Genomic DNA, 9,404 nt, shown 5'->3' on the forward strand with positions numbered 1-9,404 from the left:
TTCCTCCTCTGGTATACCCCACCTCTGGTATATCCAGGGACCCGTGTTTGCCAACTCTCTATTTTGTACATGTATTGCTTATAGGAGTTATGAGATTTATCACTGTGTGTGCTATTCACCGGCTTTCACGGATGTTGGCACTAGGAGGTCATTTCGTGGAAGGAAACCGGAGTACCCTTCAAGGAAAACCACGAGTCCAAACACAAATTTTGTATAAATCTCCATAACACACAAATTGTGTACAGGTGATTTGGTATAAATCTCCATAAGACAAACAGCATATCATCATTGAATACATCACTGGAAGAAAGTTTTGTTTAACTTAATTTCTAATTCACTAGTTCAAGAAAACATTCAGGAAGTAAGACTCGAACAGGTAATATAGGAAAAGCTCGCATGCGTGAGTGTAGCACACGTTTAATCATACACGTGTGAATGTACATAGATATCTGGAGGTTCATTATTCCACTCAACTCAATCTAGAAAAAAAAAATTGTTAACTACATTGGTATAAATCGTGTATATATAACGTATTCATCATGTCATTTTCTCACCAGGGGGCGCAATACACAAGCTTCACTTGCACTTCTGAAAAAAAAAAGTCCAGGTAATTTACCTATTTGTGTTGCCTGTAATTTACAGTAAATATATAGAAGGTGTGTCCTCGGGCGAGATAATGATGTCATACCGCTACAAGCAAGACCTGATAAAATGTGTGAGGTATTGGGTTTAAATTGTTGCATATCAAGGCAGAGAAACTTTGAGTGTCATTAAACAGGCACGTAGTATCTGGTTGTTTTGGGTGGGTTTTTTTCATAATGGGGGGGGGGGGGGGGTGAAATATTGATTATATCTTATTTAACGTCTCTCGAGAGAATTTGCCACTGATATGGAGAGATCAACGAATCTGGTGAAGGACTTCAATATGTAGACGTGTGTTCGGTGCTTACGACCCTTGAGCAATGGGGGTTCTGGTTCTTTAGCGTGCCACGCCTGCTTTGACACGGGGCATCCATTTTTAAAGTTATCTCCGAAGACTCGTGACATTCACATCTGATGCCGAGCGTTTGGTGTTGGAATTGTCACTAACTGTCGCGGTCGGGATTCGAACTCCGGACTTCTGCATGCGAGGCGAACACTGTAATCGCTAGGAAGCTGGAGGATGATTTGTTTAAAATTCTTGAATTCAAATTGGCCCACCTTCCAAATTCTAAATTGATTGGGGGGGGGGGGGGTCGATAGAAGTGAAAGTTACCGGTCTCTCAGATATAACCTTAAAAAACGGAGGTATATCCTGTCGTGCTAGACGTAGGCATGATAAAGAGCCCTCACTCGGACGCTGTATCTATGTATAGTTTATTTTCTGATAAAGAACCCTCACTCGGTCGTTGTAACTGTGTATAGTTTATTTTGTGTTAAAGAACCCTCACTCGGTCGTTGTAAATGTGAATACTTTATTTTCTGATACACCCTCACTGAAACAGCTGTTTGTTTTTTGTCTTTTTTACCCAAGATGAGGTCAAACTAAATACGCTCTATCGTGAAATATATATTGCTAAGGGAAGCAGAAATCATAGAGAGAACATACTTAGAATCCACCTTTTTATATATCAACAGAGGATATGCTTACTTCTAGGCACCTGATCCCACCTCTGGTGTGTCCAGGGGTCCGCGTTTGCCCGACTGTCTATTTTGTATTACTTATAGGAGTTATGAGATCGATCACTGTTCGTTATCTTCACCTTGCATACTCCATACACATAAATATGTATTTTTTTAAAAAAAATGGAAGAAAGGGGTGTGGATGCTATCCCCTCTCCACGGTTTTATCATTTTCTGACACCCCTCCCCCTTCGCCTCTCCTACCAATTGTGACATTGTGTTGTAGAAAATAAATAAATCAAATATACAAGAAGTTAAATTCCAATCTAATTAAAATGAGATCCTAGGATACGCTCACAATCGCTACAAAGTATACGGAGTGGATCTAAGATTAGATTAGATTAGATTGAGTTAAATTCCAAAAAACCTTTCAAATTTTATTATTTTTTTCTGATTGCCACCACAGGAAATGATTTATAAACTTTGCCAATGATGAATAAGAGGTGTTCATTCTCCCCCTACCCCAAAACAACATTGAAAAATATAAAACGATTTTCTCCAAAAAAATTCCCCATATATAACCTTTTAAAATCTAACTTGTTCTTAATCGCAATTTATATTTTCAAGATAAGTGATTATGGATTTTATTTTTTTCTACCCCTTCTATATAAATGTACATATATGTAGCGATTTACGTCAAATGTACCGGAATCCCGCAGGCATCTGTTAAACCCGAAGAGATACAGCAAAAAAACCCCAAAAAAAACGATTGAAGCAGATTGACCCCCCCCGATTGAAGCAGAATGAATTCAAACTAAGATGTACACGTCAGATGTAGCTAATGCAACTATTAACAAGACTTAACAGATTTATTCCGTAATATATGAAATAGCTAGAAGGCTGCCAGAATTTATGTTTAAATCAAATTAAAATGTCATCTCATTATCAATATAAATAGTTAGATTAGAAATCAACTGTTAGAAGTTCTCGCTCATTTAATGTTAGAAGAATGATGTGGTCACTCAGTCTCTGCTTGTTTTTTTTTTTTTTTTTTTTTTTTAAGTAATAAATCAAACACAAAATGTTAAAACATGTATTATGTGTAAATATATACACGTGACAAGTTCCTACAAGAAGGCGGGGGCATATAAACCTTGACTTTATCAATAGATGTCAGTAGCGGATCCAGGATTTCCGAAAGGGGGGGATTGATTGATTGTATCTTGTTTAAAGTCTCTCTGGGGAATTTTTCACAAAGACCGGTGAAGGGCTTCAAATGTAGGCCTTTGCTCGGCGCTTACGGCCATTGAGCAGTGAGGGTTTTTTTTTAGCGTGTCACACCTCCGGGACATCCGTTTCAAGGTCACTTCCGAGAACCGTGACATTCACATCTGATGCCGAGCGTTTGGCGATGGAACTATCCCTAACTGTTTTAACGACTTAGGTATGTCGCGGCTGTGATTCGAACCCCCCATCGCTGCGGTGGGCACATTTGAAAGTCGAGTATTAGCTGAAATCATCAGCAATTTGGGGTGCTGAAGTTTAACTTACATTATTTTGTAAATTTTTTGCTCTAAAAAGGGAATGACCTGGGCCCCTGCTCTCCAAATCCACCACTGGATGTCCCTGCCCGCTAACACATGTCAATACCGAAAATACAAGACTGTATTCCGCCATGTAAACTTATACACATACTTATCTGAGCTTAATCAATTTATGGTGCAATGTTTTAAGATAAAATTGCTGTGCCACTTGTAAACAAATTCCTGAAATCTTAAGTCGTATTTGTCCGATTCTAAGTGTTTTCTAAGCTACATTAATCATTCTAATTCTTCAATTCCGTTCTGTTCCGCGTTTTAGCAACATCCGTTTCTAGTACCTAAAATGCGAGATTATTCATGACCCACAGGGTTGAATTTCAATACAAACGGAGAAATTTGATTGCATTTTTGATGAGAGCAAATTCTGTCTTCTGACGTAAATGTTGGCATAGCTACCCATTTAAAGTGAAAAATAAAATTTGGGGGAAAATCGTGAATCAGTCCCTTTAAAATATTTCAATCACATTCATGTATACACTCCTCTTCGCGGTACGCACGTTTTAATCATTTTTAATATAAAACCCTGAGAGAAAATTCATGTCATGAGTATTTGGCAAATAGATATTGTTTAAATTGAACCTGATCAAAGCATGAACATTACAAAATATGTACATACACGAAGCTGCGCTCGCTCAAACGGTAGCACCGTCAACATATTAATAATAACAAATATTCATTGTATATACATTGATTGTATTTTTTATGAGAGCAAATTCTGTCTTCTGACGTAAATGTTGTCATAGCTACCCAACATGAACTAGGTCAAAGCAAACTGCAAACAATTTAACCAGGCGATAACACATCACTAGCGTATACTGGCCGACGCGCCGCACAGGTATTTAATCACGGGACTAGGCGGAAGGTCGAAAGAACAGGGAGGCCGTGTTGGATTTTCAGGTTAGACAAAATTATATCAACGCATTCTGACATTGTAGTGTCAATAATATCGATATTTCTGTGATCAGTGAGATATATCTGATCAACTAGATAATGATTTCATATAATACTTCTCATTACCAGCTCGTTGGAGTTATCGTGCTTTGATGACTCTTGTGCGTCATTGGTAAGAAAATGCACAAATCTCGCGAGCAAGTGCGAGATTACTGGGACATAAACGGAACGAAATGTACATAGACCCCCCCTTTTTTGTAAGAGTTAAAATACATAGTGTATTTTTAAATAAAATTACCATTAATCAAACTGCATTTTTCAAATATTCTAACACTATCTTATTAAAGATGTTACATGTTTTTTTAAACTCCACCACACCTGTTTTAAAAATTCCAAACAACGATGTTCTCTGGACATCCAAGTCCATCAATATTTTGTAATTTTCAAATTAGCTTAGATGCAGTTTGGAAACGCATTAGGTGTGTTAATTAGTGTTATAAACGTCTTTAAAAAATGCAGTTTGGCATATACATGTATATAACTTGTTCTAAAATATGGATATTGACGGGGTGTGGCGGTGGGTGGGGGGTGTTCGTGTACGATTTCAAAGTCCATGCCATAAGAACCTCTCCTAATTGTATGATAAAATAGAATATCTTCATAGTCTGACAGAATAACTTTAAAAACATTGAGCACATTAATTACAAGAAAATTTCTTGTGTTGGATGTGCATATAGGTTTTTCCCTTTACAGTTCTTCTTGAGATTGAGGCTTTATATCGCACGGTCAGATTTGGCAAATTTAGTAGATTCTCTCTCTCACATAGTTTAAAAAGTTCGTCTGTTTTCTTGTAAGAATAATCAATTCCTAAATTTGACTTTAGAATTTTAATCAGTGTTGTGGTTTGCAGTCGGTTATAATATGTATTCAATACCATAATTCATATTACGTATGCCAAAGTAATGTATTTGCATTATGTTGTCCCGGTAGCACGACTTTACGCGCCTTTAATTTGAAGAGTTCCACTAATGGAAATGATAAGTATTCGGGGAGGGGGGGGGTATATCGATGCCTTTTACTTATCATTTCATTTGAAATATTAAAATTATTGTATTATATCATAGTGTAATTGTTTCTTGTCAATTGTTTTGACCTTTTGAAATATTTTATTAAGATCCCCCTTTTTTATTGACAGTAAACTACTCGTGATCCCGGCGTCAGAAATGCATCCCCGGCGCAGTGCTCAGGAAGTCCTACTGTGTGACCTCTGTGAGACTGTCCCCCTACAGAGTCATTGTGAAGTTTGTGCCGTAAATCTCTGTGTTAACTGTGTAGGAAAACACCTCTCGGACTCCTCTAAACAACATCATGTCATGCCCTATTTACAAAGAAAGTCTACTCCCAACTACCCAAGATGTCCGAAACAAGTCGAAAAACACTGCGAACTTCACTGTGAGAATTGTGATATTCCTGTTTGTATTAAATGCGTCTCCTCAGGTAAACACGAAGGTCACAAGTTATCAGAATGTCTGGAAAAACTCGGCGCTAAAACACAAAATTTACAAGAAGATTTGGAGGAACTCGAGACCCGAATTTACCCGCGATATGAAGAAATGGCGTCCGATGTCCAAACTGAAAAAGCCGACATAGAAACAAACTACGGGAAATTGACCACAGCTGCCGAACAAGAAGGTGAAATTTTACACCGGGAGATCACCGCCATTGTCAATCAGCGGAAATCTGCCATTGCAGAGATGAAAAACAAACACCTTTCTACCCTGAATAGAAATACAGATGAAATCACACAGAAAATGGCGGAACTCAAACATATCATGTCCGACTTGAAATCAATCCTAACATCAGATAACGTCTCCTTAACCTCTACTTACAAAACTAGGAAATCGGAATTTAGAACATTACCGCCTAAAGTTCGAGTTACATTACCGAGGTTTACTCCTCAGAAAATAAACAAAGATCAGCTCAATGAAATGTTTGGTTCCCTGTCGCCATTATCCATTAACACAGAACATGGCGACACAATGAAGTCAGCAGAAGCTGTATCGTCTCCTTCAGTCAAACCACTGCTTGATGAGCCGGTATGACACTCTATACAGTGTTAGCTGTCTGAGTGAAGATCAAGTCTGGACACGCGGGGATAACGACACCATGAAGCTGCTCAACCTCCAGAGTGAACTACTGACATCAATAAAAACCAAGTCAGGGAACGTACCGGGGGACATAGCAGTGACACGGGACGGAGATCTTGTTTATACTGACCCTAATAATAACACCGTAAACTTAATTAAGAATACAAAGATACGGACCGTGATCACACTACAGGGGTGGAGACCTCGCGGTGTCTGCTGTACCGCGGGTAACGATCTCCTGGTTACCATGGTCAGTGATGATAGAAAACAATCCAAAGTCGTGCGTTACTCCGGCTCCACAGAGAAACAAAGCATTCAGTTTGATGATCAGGGTCGTCCTCTCTATTCATCTGGTGATTATATCAATAAATACATCAGTGAGAATAGGAACCTGGATATCTGTGTGGCTGACTATGGAGCTAGAACAGTAGTGGTGGTCAATCAGTCAGGAAAACTCCGATTTAGATACACTGGTCATCCCTCTAATACCGAGCAATCATTTTATCCAGTCGGCATCACTACAGACAGCCAGAGTCACATCCTGACAGCAGACTTATACAATCACTGTATCCACATCCTAGATCAGGACGGACAGTTCCTCCATTACATTCACTGTGATTTACGCCGTCCATTCGGTTTATGTGTGGACATCAGAGACAACCTCTTTGTGGCTGAGTGGGATACTGCTAAAGTGAAGAAAATCCAATATCTATAAACACAGTGTTAATTACACAGCTCTACAGTGTTCATTACATCTATCAAAACGGTGTTAATTACACATCTCTACAGTGCTATTTACATCAGTGTGTTGATTACAACTGCTTGTTAATTACAGCCCTGGGTATATTACAGTCTTGTGTTGATTACAGTTCCTTGTTAATTACAGCCCTGTGTTAATTACAGTCCTGTGTTAATTACAGTTCCTTGTTAATTACAGCCCTGTGTTAATTACAGCCCTGTGTCTGTGATGTGTAATTAACATGTACTTGTGTTTGTGAGTTTAACTGATAGAACATTACTCTCTCACTGCTGTTTACTAATTATATCTTATCTGTATCATTATGTTTAGTGGAACAGTATTAATATTAGTACATTAATTACTAGTTTGACCGTGTTACTAGTTATCTCTATACAATCTTTTGTGGACTTATTTGACTGTGTTACTAGTTATCTATATCTTTTGTGGACTAATTTGACTGTGTTACTAATTATCTATCTCTATACAATCTTTTGTGGACTAATTTGACCGTGTTACTAGTTATCTATCTATATACAATCTTTTGTGGACTAATTTGACTGTGTTACTAGTTATCTATCTCTATACAATCTTTTGTGGACTAATTTGACTGTGTTACTAGTTATCTATCTCTATACAATCTTTGGTGGACTAATTTGACTGTGTTACTAGTTATCTATATATAATCTTTTGTGGACTAATTTGACTGTTTTACTAGTATCAATATGTGTACAATTTTTAATGTGTATATTATAGATAAACATGATTTAGAGTTCAGTCTTACTTTATTACTGAATACTTACTTAGATTTGTAGTACAGGCAGCTCTTCAGATTAGTAGTACTGTAACAGATAGTGACCACAAACGTTCGGTCTTTATCACAGAGCTTCAGATCCAACGTCACAGTCTTCTGTCTACAATCAATAACGTCACAGCAAGTAACCAAATCTCCACCGTCCTACAAAAGAAACACAGATAAAGTGTTATCATGTTAAACTGAATTATCAAGAATTGTCTGTGATATAAATATGTAAATGTGATGGAAAGGAAAAAATATTGTTCAAGCAGGAATCAAACCTGAGTCCCCTAATTTGAGCTATTCAGACCAATATCCATGATTTGACTAGACTGGGCCTGGGGGTTATAACTTTTTGAGCACGTTTTCATACTCAAACTCTGTGCTCTAAATCGTACTCGTATTCAAAAGTGAAGGTTATAAAACATTTATAAAACCATTCTCACACTCAAATGGAGTACAGACTCGATATTTTTCGAGTATGCTGGGAGCTTGCTGAGAGTTGTACTCAAAACAAATATGGCTGAAATTGAGTATGAGTGCATGAAAGGTTTTAAATATCTAGGCCAGGATGCAAATGAAATGTGAAGATAGCGAACAGTGATCAATCTCATAACTCCTATCAGCAATACAAAATAGATATTTGGGCAAACACGGACCTCTGTACATACCAGAGGTGGGACCAGGTGCCTAGGAGGAGTTAACATCCCCTGTCGACCGGTCACACCCACCGTGAGCCCTTTTTCCCGATCAGGTAAACGGAGTTTAAATGTAAAGGGAAGGGAAAAAATGCATAGCTCAACCAGGAATCAAACCTGACACCTCTGCATTTGTAGTCACGTGTTCTAATCACTGTGATATTCAGACCAATACATATGGTTTGTTTGAACTGGGAATCGAACCCGATACCTGTGTATTACTTGTTTAATAGTCAGATGATCTAACCACCGTGCTATTCAGACCAATGCCCATGGTTTGTCCGGACTGGGAATTGAACCTAAGATCCCTGTATTACTAGTCAGGTGCTCTAACCATTGAACTATCCAGGCTGATAGTCACAGTAGATATAGTCAGGTGCTTTAACCATTAAGCTACATGTATCCAGGCTGATAGTCACAGTACATATAGCCAGGTGCTTTAACCATTAAGCTATCCAGGATGATAGTCACAATATATATAGTCAGGTGCTCTAACCATTAAGCTATCCAGGCTGATAGTCACAGTACATATAGCCAAACCACTGCTACAACATTTACTAGTAATTCTGTACTGATATGCTGTAGCTATATATATAGTAAGAACATTGTTATTAACTCACCTGTGACAAAGGCTCAAGTGAAGTATTCTAATCGGTATTTGCAAGTGGTCAATGATTAATTATATTGATAAGCAAGCATCTGTTGGCATTGTTTTCCCCAGGGGAAGGTGGAGCCCACAATAGGAGATGAAGTTTCATGTGGGAATTATAGAGAAAAAAATCTTCCTAATAACAGCTGGGCCATGATTAGTCATATTAATATGCAAGAAGGTTTTTCTTTCTCAATTAAATTGTCTCGGAGGGGGGGGGGGTCACAGAAGATTGAAGTTTTATTTGAGAATATACAAGTTTACTTAGATGTAACTGGTCAGCC

At 38.1% G+C, this 9,404-nt stretch overlaps 1 pseudogene; it reads left to right on the plus strand.

Moving 5' to 3' along the window:
* The first annotated feature begins 5,296 nt into the window (after nucleotides 1-5,296).
* LOC130049857 (uncharacterized) lies at nucleotides 5,297-7,750 on the plus strand (annotated as a pseudogene).
* Nucleotides 7,751-9,404: the final 1,654 nt, after the last annotated feature.

The sequence above is a fragment of the Ostrea edulis genome, chromosome 8 (assembly GCF_947568905.1).
Source record: "Ostrea edulis chromosome 8, xbOstEdul1.1, whole genome shotgun sequence".
In the NCBI taxonomy this organism is placed as follows: Eukaryota; Metazoa; Mollusca; class Bivalvia; order Ostreida; family Ostreidae; genus Ostrea; species Ostrea edulis.